The sequence below is a fragment of the Salvia splendens genome, chromosome 1 (genome assembly GCF_004379255.2).
Source record: "Salvia splendens isolate huo1 chromosome 1, SspV2, whole genome shotgun sequence".
Classification (NCBI taxonomy): Eukaryota; Viridiplantae; Streptophyta; class Magnoliopsida; order Lamiales; family Lamiaceae; genus Salvia; species Salvia splendens.
Genome location: NC_056032.1, coordinates 39,149,974 through 39,166,298, shown reverse-complemented (window position 1 = coordinate 39,166,298; position 16,325 = coordinate 39,149,974). Strand labels below are relative to the sequence as shown.

The window sequence follows — 16,325 nt, the reverse complement described above, 5'->3', positions numbered from 1 at the left end:
CAGTTTTGCACGCAAGTATTTCATTTTCGTTGGAAACAAACATGTAGTATGATCATACATTGGGGAGTGATACATTTTCTGATAGCTACAAGCACAATAATTCTTCCTAGTGTACTCAAACATCGACTCAATGATTAGAGGAGAAACATCTTACCAGCTATCAGCTGAGCTGTGCTTTGTCGTTAATACATTTGGACTGCGAACATAACATGTTGTATCGACTGAGTCGCCGATAAATAACATGATTGATACGAGGTTGCTAGCCAACACTATCTAATGCAAAATTAGATGGTAGGCGATGATGCATATATGATATATCGCTCTATCTACATGTGTGTCTATAATCTCCTTCACGCTTCACAATCTTCTGCTGTGCCTGAAAACATACAGTCACTTTTCACTAGTCGAGTTTAAAGTTCCAGAGAAATTTACAACAGAGGTAAACATTTCTATTTTCCTTTCATCTAAAAAACGCAAAAAAACTAGTTGAATTTTTGCTGTTTGAACTTGGACGCAATGAATGCATGTAGTATTACTTTTAAAGCAACTGCTGCAAATTTTAGAAAAGAAGTACCTGCAGTCTCTGATCTTGGCTTGAATCTTCGACGATTGCTGCCGTTCAAGAGCACGACTGAATCCACTCACCTGGTGGCGGAAATCCGATCTCGATCCACTGTTTTTACCTCTGATTCCACTTTCTCTCTCCTCAATTTCATCCAAATTCAGACGATGAGAGAGCAGAGAGGATCAGAGCGATATTGAGCGCGGCGATAATACTTTCGCTGTTCGTCTCCAAATCTTCATCGATCTTCGCCCTCTCCTCGTTGAACTCTTCCATCCACCACGTCTCTCTCCGCCATCTCTCTCTGTGATCTTCGCTTTTAGCTGCTTTGATCTAGTCACAAAACAAAGATCAGTTCTGGTGAATTTCTAGGGCTCGTTTCTCATGAATATTTTCTGGAAAATCAACAGGAACTGTGATCAAACTGTAGCTGTTGAAATGATGGGAAAATTGTTGATAAAATGTTGGTCTAGTCAATGTGGAACTCCGTAGTAAATGAGTACCTTTTTTATAAGCATGCTTCTGGGTTTATTTAGAGATTTAGCGTTTGATTAACGTCTTTAATTAATAGTCTAATTGGATTAAAATTCAAAATCTTAGTTATAATCATTAATTTGTTTCTTTTGTAGGATATGGTATACATTTCACCACATAATGATAGAATCTTAAAAGCTCAACTATATTTAAGGTACGATATCATTTTCTTATTTTTTACTACAGGTAGGATATCCTTGTAGCACAAGTATTTCATGCTACTTGAAATAGCCATAATAATATAAATTTATTTATTTTTAATTTGTAGAGCCGCAGCCACTCTTTTATCATAAGTATTTTAATAGAAGTAAATACTATCCTACCTACATGGCATGGCGTATTTGGGCACTCTCATTTACTCCAACTAATGGTATTAATTTATTATTTTATAGATCTAATTGAATTCTACTACGAAATACTCCTAAATTTTTACTAGCATAATTATTTTCAAATTACAAAAAATAAATTCTACATAATAAATAAATAAACAAATCATTTTTTTATTTTATACATGTAATTTATAAATTAATGACATAAACAATAATTTAAAAGTATCAAATTTAAATTAAATGTATAAAACAAAAAAAAATATTCTAACATGGATGAAAAAGAGAATTAATTATACTGGTCACTAGTAATGCACACGTTAACAGGTTATAAAATTTCTCCTTTAACAAGAGACAAGTCGTATTACACTGCACCTAAGTTTTTTATTAATTTGTAGTGATCTGTGATTAGTGTTATATAAGTCCATCCACAATGGTGCGGATGATAGCGCGTCTGATGCATCGGGCGCGCTATCGTCCGCTACTGTGGCACTGCGGACGACGGACGATGCGTCGTCCGCGCCCGACGCTTAGTCCGCGAACGAAGCGCGGACGATAGAGAATCGTCCGCGTCATCGTCCGCCCACTGTGGGCGACGCAGACGATGGCGCAGACGATGCAACGCGTTTTAGTTTTTTTTTTTTTTAATTTTAAAATTCAAAAATTTTGTTATATATATACCTCTGGCTTCACTTTTCATTTGTAGGATAGTCATTTTTTTATTTCTAACTCGTGTAACTTTTTTTTAATCAATGATTTTTTTGCCGTTCTTTTAGTTAATCGTTGTGTTTTTTTAATAAGTTTGCATTTATATATTTGAAAATATTTAAATTAAATAATAAAATAATAGTAAAATGCTTAGGGCGCCCCACTGCAGGTGGAAGGGCAGGAGGATAAAATGCCGACGTGGCAGTGCATAGGGCGCGCCTTAAGGTGTTCCATTGTGGATGGCCTAATAAACACTTTGTTATTGGTGTTTCTACACTATATACAATAAACATTAATGTCTATTTGAATCGATTTAGTGATAATATAGATATTTCTAAGGTTAAATGCTAAGTTCAAATTTTGATTTTAGTCTATTACACTCAGTACCAAATACTAGTATTTCGTATGCATGCTAATTTTGCAATTTGAACAATTATTTTTTGTTGTGAAATACTCCATTCATGTTATGTGAGTTCCCTAAACAAATATTGTTAAGAGTATTTCACCCGCTCATCCCTTTTTGTTGATGTTTATGATTTATTGAGGTAATTACACCCATATATATATAATGTTCACCAATATTTTAAATTGATACAGAAAAATTTTAAGTTTGCATAAATAATACTACTACAACCAATTTTATTAATATTTTAAGTTAATACAAAAATGGTCAAATTAAGAATAAGAAATTGGGAAAGAATGTATTAACTGAAAATATCAATGAAACATTTTGACGAAGAAAAGCAAACAATAATTCATGTGAATGAATGAGCTTCGTGATACTATTCTACTAAGATATAAAAAAAAATAAACGTTTTAAGAGAAAAGTAAAAACTGCCAAACAAATAAGTAATCAACTACGTTCGCAATTTTTCAACATTACTTTAAAATTAAAAAAATTATAGTACACGGTTTGTATTATTTTTGCAATTGAAACTCAAATATTTTTTGTGGCTATCTTCTCCAGTGAAGTCAAATCTATGTAATATAGGGCCAAATTTGTAAAATAAGGCTCATTTAGTGGCGGTATGGAGATAAGAGCATCTCCAATGGCGGACGTCCGGTCGGACATTCGCGACGGACGACCGGGACGTCCGCCATTGTAACGAAGCAACTCGGATACGGACGTCCCATAAGGACGTCGGATGTCCTCGGACGTCCGGACGACGGGCGGGCGGACGTCCGGTATTAATTTTTTTTTAAAACTCTATATATACGGCTCGTTGAACTTCATTTCATTCGCACCACTTGTGTTAACAAGTTTCTCTCTCTACATCTCTAAACGTAAACGTGTTGTTAATTTTTCCCGTTCGTATTCGTGTTAATTTTTTAAAGAAGTTGTTAATTTTTTAATGATGTTGTTAATTTTTTTTAATGAAATTGTTAATTTTTCATGTTCGTATTCGTGTTGAAATTTTATTTCCGTAAACATAAATTGCTTTATTTGTGAATTTGTGATTTTTTTTTATTGCGGGAAGTCCTAGTGGGAAGGGCGATGGGAAGGGCGGATTGTGCAGGGGAAGTTCTAGTGACGTGGCAGTGGGATGGGAAGTCCTAGTGACGTGACATGAGGTGTTTTTGGGAAGTCCTAGTGGATGTCCGAGTGGGACATCGATGCATTGGAGATGCTCTAAAGATTCGTTTCAACGAGACATGAAACAACTATAGGTGAGGGTGGGCAGGGGCAGAGCTAGGAATTTGTAGGAAAGAGGGCAAATTTACATATGAAGGAATTTTAAAATTTTGAGGAGGGGCAATTAGTAAAAGATTAAAAGAAATTAATTTAAAATGGGTATATAAATACATGGAATGAAAAATATGAGGTGGGGCAATTGCCCCTCTTTAATAACATATAGATCCGCCCCTGGGTGTGGGGATACATACATTTGGTTGTGCCTTTGTTCTGTACATCTTTCGCATTATGGGCTTATTAGAGCATCCACAACAGTGCTCTTGCCAGTGAGCACGGTTGTGGGCCCGGCGCCACTATTCCTGTCTGCTCTCTGACAAGAACACAACACCCACAGTTGTGCTCTTCAGCAAGGACGAACACAATTCAATTTAAAATTCAATTAAACAAAAACATTTCCATAATATGAAAATTCATTAAAAAAACCGAAATAACATTACAAATTACAAATAAATTTAAAAAGACATAATTAAAATCCTAAAAATTAAAAATTACATAATTAAAATCCTAAAATTAAAAAAACCACTACTCGTTGCCGAATTTCACCCACATGTGTTTGATTAGGTCTTCTTGTAGCTGAATGCGGGTTCGGGTATCGCGCATTGTGTGCTTTGTCTAGATCCTCTGGCCAACCGTCGTATGCGCACCTCGGCGTGGGGAGACCTCGCGGTTGAGCTTTCGGCTTCATCCTCGTCATAGAAGCTAGCCGCCCTTGGTCCTTCGTCGGCTATAATCATGTTGTGTAAGATAATACATGTGAACATGATGTCGGCGATATTAATCACGTACCACAGCTGAGCCGGGGCATTCACAATGTTGAATCGGGCTTGAAGGACCCCGAAGGCTCTTTCGACGTCTTTCCGCGCAGACTCTTGACGCTGCTCAAAAAGAACATGTCTCGGGTCGTGCGGGTTGCTGAGCGTCTTCACGAAAGTCGACCACCTTGGGTAGATACCATCGGCGAGATAGTAACTCATGTAGTATGTAGTTCCGTTGACGGTGAAGTCGATCTCCGGTGCTACACCATTCATCACATCATTGAAGAGTGGTGAAGAATAGAGCACGTTCAAGTCGTTGTTGGATCCGACAACGCCGAAATATGCATGCCAAATCCATAGGCGGTAGTCGGCGACCGCCTCAACGATAAGTGTTGGGCCGCCGCCTTTGTGACCGCTTAAGTGTTGCCCCCTCCAAGCAGTCGGGCAATTCTTCCACCTCCAATGCATGCAGTCAATGCTGCCAAGCATTCCGGGAAAACCATGGACTGATTCGTGAAGACAAAGCAACCGTTGGCAATCATCGGTGGTGGGTACCCGAAGGAATTCATCACTGAAAGCTGAACGAACGCCCTTGCAAAAATTCTTTAGACAAAGGATTCCAGTGGACTCACCGACATGCAAATACTCGTCGAAGAGGTCAGCCGTTTGCCCAGTAGCGAGTTGTCGGATGACACACGTACACTTCTGCAACAGCGTGATACTTTGCCGGCCGGCTGCATCCGGACCTGCTTGGAAGAATTCAACACGTGCGGACAATGTGTTGACAATTCGCATGAACAGGCGCTTTGACATGCGAAAACGGCGCCTGAAGTAATCTGCCGGAAACCGCGGCTGGTAGGCAAAATAGTCGGCAACGAGCCTTTCGTGAGCTCCCTCCCGGTCACGATGGATGTAGCGGCGAGTTAATCTAGTTCGTTGAGGAGGAGGAGCGGGGGTATTCGCCGCGACATATGCTTCGTAAGCGGCCCGATGTTGTTCGTAGTATTCTTGTTCTTCGCACTCCGCTTCCGCCATAAGATGGGTGAAATCCATTTGAGGTTTTGAGTGAGGGATGAATGTGTTAATAGTTTGTATGAGAATTATGAATGAGAGATGATTTGAAGTGATAAATGGATGATGAATGTGTGTATTTATAGATGATTTTGAGGGGAAATAAAAAAAATTCAGAAAAACGGGCAAAAAAACTGTCATATTTTTGTGATTTGGAAAATATTTTTTTTTATTTTTTATCATTTTTAAAAATTAAATAACGAATTTTAAATAAAAAAAAATTCAAAGGCAACGGCTATGCCGTTGCCCAATCGCGTGCCGCCGTGCTAGCGGCGAGCCTCGTCCTTACCAGCTGCGCGGACGGACGAGGGGCCGGCGTCCACCGTTGTGCATGCTCTTACTCTTTTCACTCACTATGATGCAGCGCATACTTGACAACTTTGTAAAAAGAAACCACGATGCCAACCGACGGCCATGCTCGAATGACTCGGGGACCAGCGCCCGCAAACAACCCTCTAATGCCTCCATCCCTGTGCGTGTGAGCAAACAAGACGAAAACCCAATAGTTATTTCAATAAGAGGTGGAAAAAACACTTGGAACGAGTTGTGATGCATACCTCCAAATTTCAGTCAATGTTTTTCGTAGTCATGTTTAAGGCTCGAGTTGGATTCTTCTGGGATAAGAAAACAGCACTTTTCATCGGAATCATGTAATGTAAACCGTAAAGGAAAAAAAGATCACCTCGATTTGCTGGCGGGTCCTTGCAACATCTAGAGGAGATGTGGCAGCTGCAGCAAGGGTTCCAGCCACAAAACCAGCACCAAAATTGGCCCCAATACACCGGAAGCACTAGCTTCCTCGCCTATACTGCTCAAAATTGGCCCCAATACACCGGAAGCACTACCTTGGTGTGGGGGTAATGTATAAAAGAAAGATGTCCGTAAACGGAAAGTTAAAAAGTGTGCACTATTTTGTGAGGCACCATAAAATGGAAACGTGTGCACTACTTTCTGAGCCGGATGGAGCAATAAATGAATAAGAAACTTGCAGTAAAGTATATCCACTACAAAACTGGCTTAGAAACTATACTAATTATGCTTCAGATGGAAAAAATGTACTCACTCAAAGCAACACAGTGGTTGCATAATTCCAATGGTTTATGCATAACCATATTGAAGAATATCAAAGTATAATAATTTGTAATCTATAATTCAAGAATCCAAACCGCCTATAAAGGATACAGGACAGGAACCAATACACTCGCAGCACAAAATGACCAACCTGCCGAATCACTTTGTATAACACATCCAATGTTCCACTATAACGCGTGCAGTCTGGAGTGCACTTTGGTTGAGTGGCTGACGGCGTAAAGCCCTCCTATCTTGCAGCATCTATACATATTGAATGTAAGTCAAAATATAAACGTTCATGAAAAGATAGGAAATATTTTTTACATTAATAAGAGGATAAACAATTATCTTATCTCTAATCCAATCAGATAATCAGCCCCTTGTGGCTTCAATGGTATCATGAAAACAGAAAAACAATAAAATGATACAATCCGGCCGGTAGATTACCATGTTCCTAGAGCATTCCGCCTCGCATAATCCACCAGACGTCTCGCCACGTGGCGAGCGCTGGCGCTAGGTGTGACGTCCACTCGCCGGCCCGCGAGTGGGCATCGTCATGCTGATGCAATAAATAATTTTTTTAATTTGATTTTAATAAAAAAAATTAATTTTAAAAAACAGTAATATTATTTTAGTTTTTCATTATTTTTTTCTTTTTTATTCTATAAATACTCATCTTTCATTCTCATTATACACACATCTATTCTTCTCAATTTATCTCTTTTCTCTCCAATTTTCATCTCACCTCTCCAATTTTCATCTCAAAATGTCCAGTGACGGAAACTCTGGCAGCTCCGGCGGCTATGACTTGAACACGTTTGGCGACTTGGGGCATGTACAATGTCTTCGGTGCTTCCGGTTCCGGTTCGTCGACGCTGGGCACCCAAGGCTCGTCGACGCCGGCGGCGTACCAACCACCCTATTTTGATGTGGATGCATACTCTCGTCCCTCCGCCCCGAGGTATGGGCAATCGCAGGGATTATCCCAAATTAGGGAGGATTTTCCGGATGAACTCAATCCGGAAGGAGGACGAGGCGGTGGAAGCTCCGGGGGTCGCGCATTCGACGTCGTGGAGGAAGAGGAGGAGGAGGATGTAGGTCGTCATCCATACAGCCGCAACGACACGATGACTTTGTTTAACGCTTGGGTCAGTGTCTCGTATGATCCCATCGTCGGGAATCAACAAACCCGCAAGTATTTTTGGAAAAAGGTCACCGACCCCTACAACGAGAACAAGCCAAAGGGGTCCCGCCGCCGCACCATGAAGATGCTCCGCAGTCATTTTGACCGAGTCGACAGAGATGTCAAAAAATTTTGCGGGATCTACAAGAATGAAGCGGCGATCTACCAAAGCGGAGCCAGTGGAGCCGACATTCTGAGAGCGGCTATGCGAGTCTTTTTTTACGACAACAACAAAGAATTCAAACATGTCGATCAAAGACGTTGAAAGGTGGGCTGGCGGTGCCCAGTCCAGCACGGGCTCGAGCTCATAACGCACGAAGCACATGGCGGGTGGTCAATACTCGTCTAGTGAGGGCGGGTCAGGCAACGCCTCACAAGAGGTTGAGGGCACGACCACCGATGCAGGGGGCTCCTCCAGTGGGCGCCGTCGGCCGCAAGGGACCAAGGCGAATCAAGTCAGGCGGGCTCGGTCTGGAGCTCGAACACCCTATTATCCATGTACTTGACTGCCACGATGGCTGACACTTCCCGCATGATTCCTAGGGCTGGCAATTTTCGACACGACACGATAATCTGACACGAATCCGCACGAAATTATTGGGTTGGAGTCAAGTCTTATTGGGTCCGTGTCCTTATCGGGTTGACCCATTAAGAACCCGATAATTTTGGGTTGGGTTCGGGTCGGATGCGGATCGGATACGGGTAACCCATTAAGAAATAATATTATTATTTTTATTATTATTTAAAAAATATATATTACTTTAACTTTTAAATTTCTTATAAATTAGGTTTAAATAGTATAAAACGAATTTTAATTGTGTAAATTAGGTTAAAAATTAAGGTTTAATCGTGTAATATTAGGTTCTAATCGTGTAATATCAGGTTCGGGTTGTTATCGTGTCGTGTCAACCCATATTATATTGTGTCGATAACGAGTTCGTGTCGAGTGCGGATCGTGTTCGGATTTGAAGGTAGCAGGTCGGGTTCGTGTTCAGATTTACAGATTCCTTAACAGGTCGGGTTCGAGTTAGGCATTATTGGGTTGGGTCATTATCAGGTTGACCCGATAGCGACCCAATCCGCACGATTTGCCAGCCCTAATGATTCCTCCTCAATATCAATCCCATCTTGCCGGAATTGAGTATATGACATGACAAATTGGTATTCCGCCTAAATGTGACTTGAGTACACCGCCCCCTCCTTCGGGGGATGATTCGCCGACGGAGTAGTTTTTAAGTGTGTAATTTTTAATTTCTAGTATTTTAAATTATGTCTTTTTTATTTATTTTTTTAGATTTTAATTATGTGTTTTTTTAATTATGTGTTTTTTATATTTTTTAGGATTTTAAATTGTAATTTGATTTTATTTAATGAAGTGTGTTTTTATTAATTAAATTTGTTGGAAATAAAAATTAAAAATGAAATTGAATGAATAGTTAAGGGATGAGATGGTTAAGAGACGGTTAAGAGATGGAGAGATGCAGGTGTTGTCTCTTAGTTAAGAGATGTGGTGAAAAGTACAATGGAGTTCATGAATAGTGAAGAGATGAGACGATTAAGAGACGGATAAGAGACATGAATGCGGATGGCCTGATCCTTTTGTTCACAATTAAATACTCCTACTATCCCACTTTAATTTGAGCACATATTTCTAAAATTGTAAAAAGAGATGGGTGAAAAAAGTTTTTACAATGTGATTCATGATTTGTAAAAGAATAAATCAAATAAATTAGTGGAATATAATTTTTTTTATAGAGTACAATAAATGAGATATTTAATGATAAAAATAAGTCTAAGTTATGATGACTTTCTAATTTGATGTGCACTGGAAAAAACTCAAATGTGATTAATGATTTGTAAAAGAATATAATCAAATAAATTACTAGAATAAAATTTTTTTTATTAAAAGAGTAGAATAAAATAAATCAGATATTTAATGATAAAAATACGTCAAAGTTACGATGACTTTCTAATTTGACGTGCACAAGAAAAAATTTGCTTGTATTATATTCCCTCTATCCGCAGAAATACATTGATAGAAATACATTTTAACGCATGAGTTCAAAGAATTTTTTTTTATTTTATAAAGGAAATGAGTAAAAAGTTAGTAGAATATGAGTCTCGTTTTCATATATTCCTATTAGTTTTGTAGTAAACGTGAGTATGATTAGTTATTGGAGTATGAGGTTCATTTCCTTAAAAATGAGATATGCATCTTTAAATTGTGAGTAGTCTAAAATGATACTCCCTTTGTCCCAGTTTAAGAGTCTTATTTTGTCATTTTCTTCTGTCCCAGTTTAAGAGCCCCATTTAGAATTTACCATATTTTGACATAAAATTTTAACCTCATTGTTGATGAAATTTACACTCAAATGTCATTACTTTCATAAAAATAAAACAAAACGAAATCCTAAATATACAAAAAGTCAAAATGGTCTCACTTTGGAAGTGGATCCCCTGCTGACGACGTACTTTAGTTCTTTGCTACAGAAGTGGATCCCCTGCTATGGTGGGACTGTGCCAAAAAACTACGTGCTTTAGTTCTCTGCTACATAAAACTTTTTCAATTAAGTTTTCAATTGTAGACTTAGTAACAATGATTCAAGTTCATTGCACTACTCTACCGTCCACACTCTACGCCGCCACTAATGAAATTATTTAATAATTTGTTGAATAGTGAATTTACTTATATATAATAATAATACTACTCCACTTTGTTGAATAAGTAATACTTTTTAGTAATTAAAATTTTATCATTTGAAATTATTTTAACTAATACTATTATTATAAATTAATGTAATATCAATAGATTATTATTTAAAATCATAACTAAGAGCTTATTTATTGCAATAGGAAGTTTCAATTTCAATTCTAATTTATTTTTGGCTAAAAGTTTATTAATTTTGAAAACTCAATTTTTATTTAAATTTAGGGGTAGTTGTTATTAAATCATAATTTTTTGCTTAATTTTGGCTGATTCCATAACTTTGAAACTCAACATAAAATTTCATTTTTCTCAATTTTCCTATGATGGTTAAAATTGAAACTAATATGATAAAATTTAAAATATGATACGGCAATAAAACCACGTCATTTTTTAAATATCATCACATTTTAATTAACACTCCAAATATAATGACATCGTTTTATCAAAAGAAAATGTCCGATTTTTGTTTTATTATATTTAATTTTGTCATATTAGTTTCTATTTTGAGAAATGTGAGACAATCAAGAAAAATTTAAAAGTTATGATTTTATATTTTAATTTATGAAATTAATAAAAATGTCAATAAAAATTATGATTTAAATAATAATTATCTCTTAAATTTTTATCTCAAAATCAAATGCTAAATTACATTAAAAATAATTTAAAGAACAATGCAAAGGGAGTTTCAATTATTTTTTAAAATTAATTTTTAGTGTAACAGTGATTGTGACTTATAAATTTAAATATAAAATGACTTTCTGAATTTGATAAATTTTTAGTTAAAATAAATTATAACTAGAATTAATTACTCCCAAGATAAGATCAACTATAATTAATATATTAATATTACATAATTTGTCATAGTATTAATAGTTGAATACGTAAAATTATAATGAGCATTCAACTAAATGTAAGATTATGAAATTGTAATTAGTAAAATAAATAATCTTTAAATTTTAATGAATATGTCAATGCTAACGAATCGTTATTTATATAAAAGCATTGTTCGATTATATATGGATTATTTAGTGTTGCTTATGTTGAAGCTATATTTGATAGAGTGAACTACAAAAATGGTCCATGGATTATGAGTTTATCTCGCTCATAGTCTCTGTACTTTAAAAATATCGCCAGACATCCATGGACTAAGGGTTTATCTCGAAAATGATTTTTTTTCACTGTTTTCGGTCGAAAATACCCTTTTGGGGTTTTTTTTGGGAGGGGGGTTGGGCAATTTGGCATTTTTACACTTTTAGCATTTTAAATCTGATATTATTTCAGTTATGTACTAAATCTAATATTATTTCAAAATTATCATTCTTCTTCTCTTTTGTCATCCTTCACTTTGTTTCTTTATTTCAATATTAGATTTAATTTTACAAAATTAAATTTTAAATTTCAATTTTTAAATATTAATAATTTTTTTTAATTATAAAAATTATTAAATAACAAAAATTAATAATTATAATCAATATTTGATAGTGTCTAATATTTAATCAATAAGGTATGACAACGCCTTAGTTTTAATCAATATTTAATAGCTTTAATCATAAATAGATCATATAACACGATTTATTCTGAAATAAGTATATGCATCTAATGTAAGACTAATATAATTTTCGTTTATTAATTTGAAAACAATCAAAATTTACTAGAAAATTTCAACAAAAGTACTCCTATATAAATTTTTTAGTAGGATCAAATTTTTAGTCAACTTCATAATATTCAATCACAAGCAATTATAACAACCGAACGAAGGCTAAATAGAATAACTCTTATTTTTCCATCATGATTAATATTATTTTTCTGTACTTCTTCAATTCAGCTGAATATTATATTAAATAACAAAAATTAATAGTTTTAATCAATGTTTATAGTGTCCATGAATTAATAGTTCTAATTAAAAAAATTATTGATATTTAAAAATCGAAATTTAAAATTTAATTTTATAAAATTAAATCTAATATTGAAATAAAGAAACAAAGTGAAGGATGACAAAATGGAAGAAGAATGATAATTTTGAAATATTATCAGATTTAAAATGTTAAAAGTGTAAGAAGATCAAATTGCCCAAACCCCCCAAAAGGATATTTTCGACTGAAAACAGTGAAAATGATCATTTTTTAGATAAACTCTTAGTCCAGATATTTTTAAAGTCCAGGGACTATGAGCGAGATAAACCCATAGTCTCGGGACCATTTTTGTAGTTCACTCTATTTGATAAGATTAAAGTTTGCAAAAGTGGGACAAAACGTCGCCTTCCGTGAACTGCAGAATTGAAAGCTTAGAGCATCCGCAATGGGTGGACGATGGCACGCCCGATGGCGCGCATCGTCCGCACCCATTGCGGGTGCGCGCCATAGGGCGCGGACGATAGTCGCGCCCTATACTTCGGTCGAGGAGGATAGCGCGGACGATGGCCATCGTCCGCCCCATTGTGGAGGTCGCGGACGATCGACCGCGGACGATGGCACGCGGTTTCGTTTTTTTATAAATACCGTTCATTTGTAACATTTCATTTCACGCGATTTCATTTTCGAAACTTACATTTACATAATTACTACGAAATGGATTCAAGCCCCAATAGTCCTACGTTTAGCGCAGGGGCGCATTGGCCGGGTACAGAACCCTCAAGAAGTGTACCGACCCCGACGAAGCCGAATATCTCCGGGCGTTACTCGATGAGCTGCGTCGGAAGTTGGGAATTGGTCCGACTTAGTTTTTTTTTATTAGTTCAATGATGTAACTTTTTTTTTATTAAAACTTCGCCGTTTGTTATTTAGACCGATTTTTATTTACTCGTTACTTATTATTTGAAAACAGTTAAATTAATTAAACAAAACAATAAAATGATGATGTGGCGCACCTTAGGGCGCCCCACTGCAGGTGGGGAGGTAGGAGGATAAAACTGCTGACGTGGCGCGCCATAGGGCGCGCCTTAGGGCGCCCCATTGCTAATGCTCTTAATTGAAAATTTACTGTAGCAAATGAACTAAACTACGTCGTTTTTTGGGCACAGCAGCCACTGCTGTGTTCCCACCACAGCAGGGGATCCACTCCCTCTCACTTTCCACTACCTCACTTCAAGTATTACACACTTCAACAACCACTACTTCACTTCAATTATTACACATTTCAACAACCACTACCTCACTTCAATTATTACACACTCCAGCAATTTTTTAAAATCCGTGTTATAACTAAATTGGATTTCTAAACTGGGACGGAGGAAGTATAACACACTTATCAGGTTTGGACGGACTTCGAGTAGTAGCCAGCTAAATGCACAATCATAATCTTTGTTTGATTTGATTCAATTAATTTTTTTAATGCAAGGTGGATCCAGAATTTTTTGAATTGGGGTGAAATTGAACTAGTCGAAAATGAAGGATCACGAGTCACGACAGACAGAAACAAAAATAATTAGAGTGAATTACGCAAATAGTCCCTGAACTATGCCTTTTGCACACCAATAGTCCCTGAACTTTAAAAATATCGTGGGTAGTCCCTGAACTAAGGTGTAATCACATTTATGGTACTTTTTCACTATTCATCACAATTTTACACCCAAAATGCCCCAAGGCATGAAAAGCATTTTGGGACTTTCATATCTAGGTACTGAATTTGATATTTTCTTTATCTCTTTCTTTAGTACTGAATATGATATATTCGTATAGTTTGAGTACCTAAAATGATATTATTCACTCCACTTTTTCAAACACTTTTAGAAAGTAAAAAATTAAAACAAAAAATAGTATGAAATTCTTAAATATATTAGTTATAAAAATTTAATTTAATTTTTATAAATAGCCCTACCATACCATTAAATATATTTATAAAATATATTTAATGGTATAACTAATATATTTAAGAATTTCATACTATTTTTTGTTTTAATTTTTAATTTTAATTTAATTTAATTATATATGTAGCATGCGTCATTCTGCGGTGGACAAACTGCAGCACTCGAATAATAACAATAATTACTCTCAACATATTGTTTTAAACCATGTACACTTAAATTAATGAAAGATGCTACTGGAATTTTGTAAGGGTTTTTAGATTGGATTATCCAATTCACATATATATAAATATAGATATATGAATACTATTTAATCTCTTACACTAAGGTTTTATAATAACTAGTATCACACTCGTGCTATGCACAGCCCATTTTATTTATATTAAATTAAGAAATACTTTTATGAAATAAGACACATTATATGGTTCTAAAATTATAAATGTGGAGTATTTAATAATATAAATATATACAATGATACATTTTACAAAAGTAATTAATTCTATTAAAACAAAGTTGTAATACACAATTTATGATAGTATATAATGATTTTTTTAGGACTTCTGATAGTATATAATGATTGTATTTATAAATATGCACATATAAATCTACTAGCACTAATTTCACTAAACCCTAAAAATCCAAACCTTGAAACCTAAATCATAAACCCTTAACTTTAAAATATACTCATCACAGTTCAATTTTACTTTGTTGATCACTTATTCTAGTTTGGGGGTTTTGGATCTATATTCGATATCGTACACTGGGTCGGTCTACTTGATAATCCTTACTGATAGTAGAGGTTTTTTTTACCTGAATCTAAGTTGTAAATTTGTTTATATGCTCATATCAAGAAAGTGTTTTACAATAGGGCTATGTGAACGGTAAAAAAAATGTTTGCTTGCATTCATCCAAGCATCTATTCACCCAATGGTATTATTTATTGGAGCCGAAGTAGTGTTTTGTTGAAACTATACTTGTATTCTATCTAATCAAATAATTGTGTTTCACAAGTGCAAGGAATGTAATAGAAGGAATGAAATACATATACGGAGGCTCAAAGAATGAAATGTAAAGCTCCCCAAAATGTAACTTTAAAAGATCGTCTTTAATATTACAAAAAAAAGTTATTAAGATCTCTTTGCAAAAGCATTTCATCTTCTCTTCTAAAATCGTTTCGCTACTCTCCATAGTTACGTGAACCCAAAAAATCTTTTCACCTTCGAAAACCTTTTCATTTCTACTTCCCCATATTATTACAATAATAAAAAAAAACTTAATATTATAGAGGTTTTGTAGTACTACTATTTAACTTCAAAGTTTAAATAGGTAATCAATTTATCTTCAAAATAAATTCGCTTCCACTTCTCCATTCAATTTATTTTCAAAAACCTATTCATTTTACTTCTCATAATTATCACAAAAATAAATAAAACCTTTTTGCTACCTTAATTTTAATTTAAAAAAATCATAATGACGTTCTTTTTATTTCCCCAAAACTCCACTTTTATAACTCATAAAATTTTGTATGAATATCATTATAAATAATTGAAATTTATATGGACTAATAATTTAGGTAGTATAATTTATATTACATAGTATATTTGATTGAATTAAAAAAAATTAATTATCGTCATTATTATTGTGAATTAAATATTACACAACATTATTATCTAATATTTAAAACTTTTGATACAATGGAAAAGACTCGATCATGCAAAAGTATTGAGTATATTGAGTGTAATGATCCATGATTTTACAATATTAGTAACTAAGATTTCATTCATTTATACTAAGACCGTTCACATCCCATGCCATAAACCCCGTCCCACACGTAACTTTACTTCATTTTGAGTCGTGCAATACCCACAATAATTCATACCCCACATCAAACACCAAAATTGTATCACAATTTA

The 16,325-nt window shown here is 35.1% G+C and overlaps 1 long non-coding RNA gene across 1 annotated transcript; it reads right to left on the bottom strand.

Moving 5' to 3' along the window:
* Positions 1–134: 134 nt before the first annotated feature.
* LOC121751183 lies at positions 135–1,066 on the bottom strand. The gene is made up of 2 exons (XR_006040017.1): positions 575–1,066; positions 135–376 (listed from the first exon to the last, which is right to left on the bottom strand). It is a non-coding gene; the product is annotated as an uncharacterized LOC121751183 (long non-coding RNA).
* Positions 1,067–16,325: the final 15,259 nt, after the last annotated feature.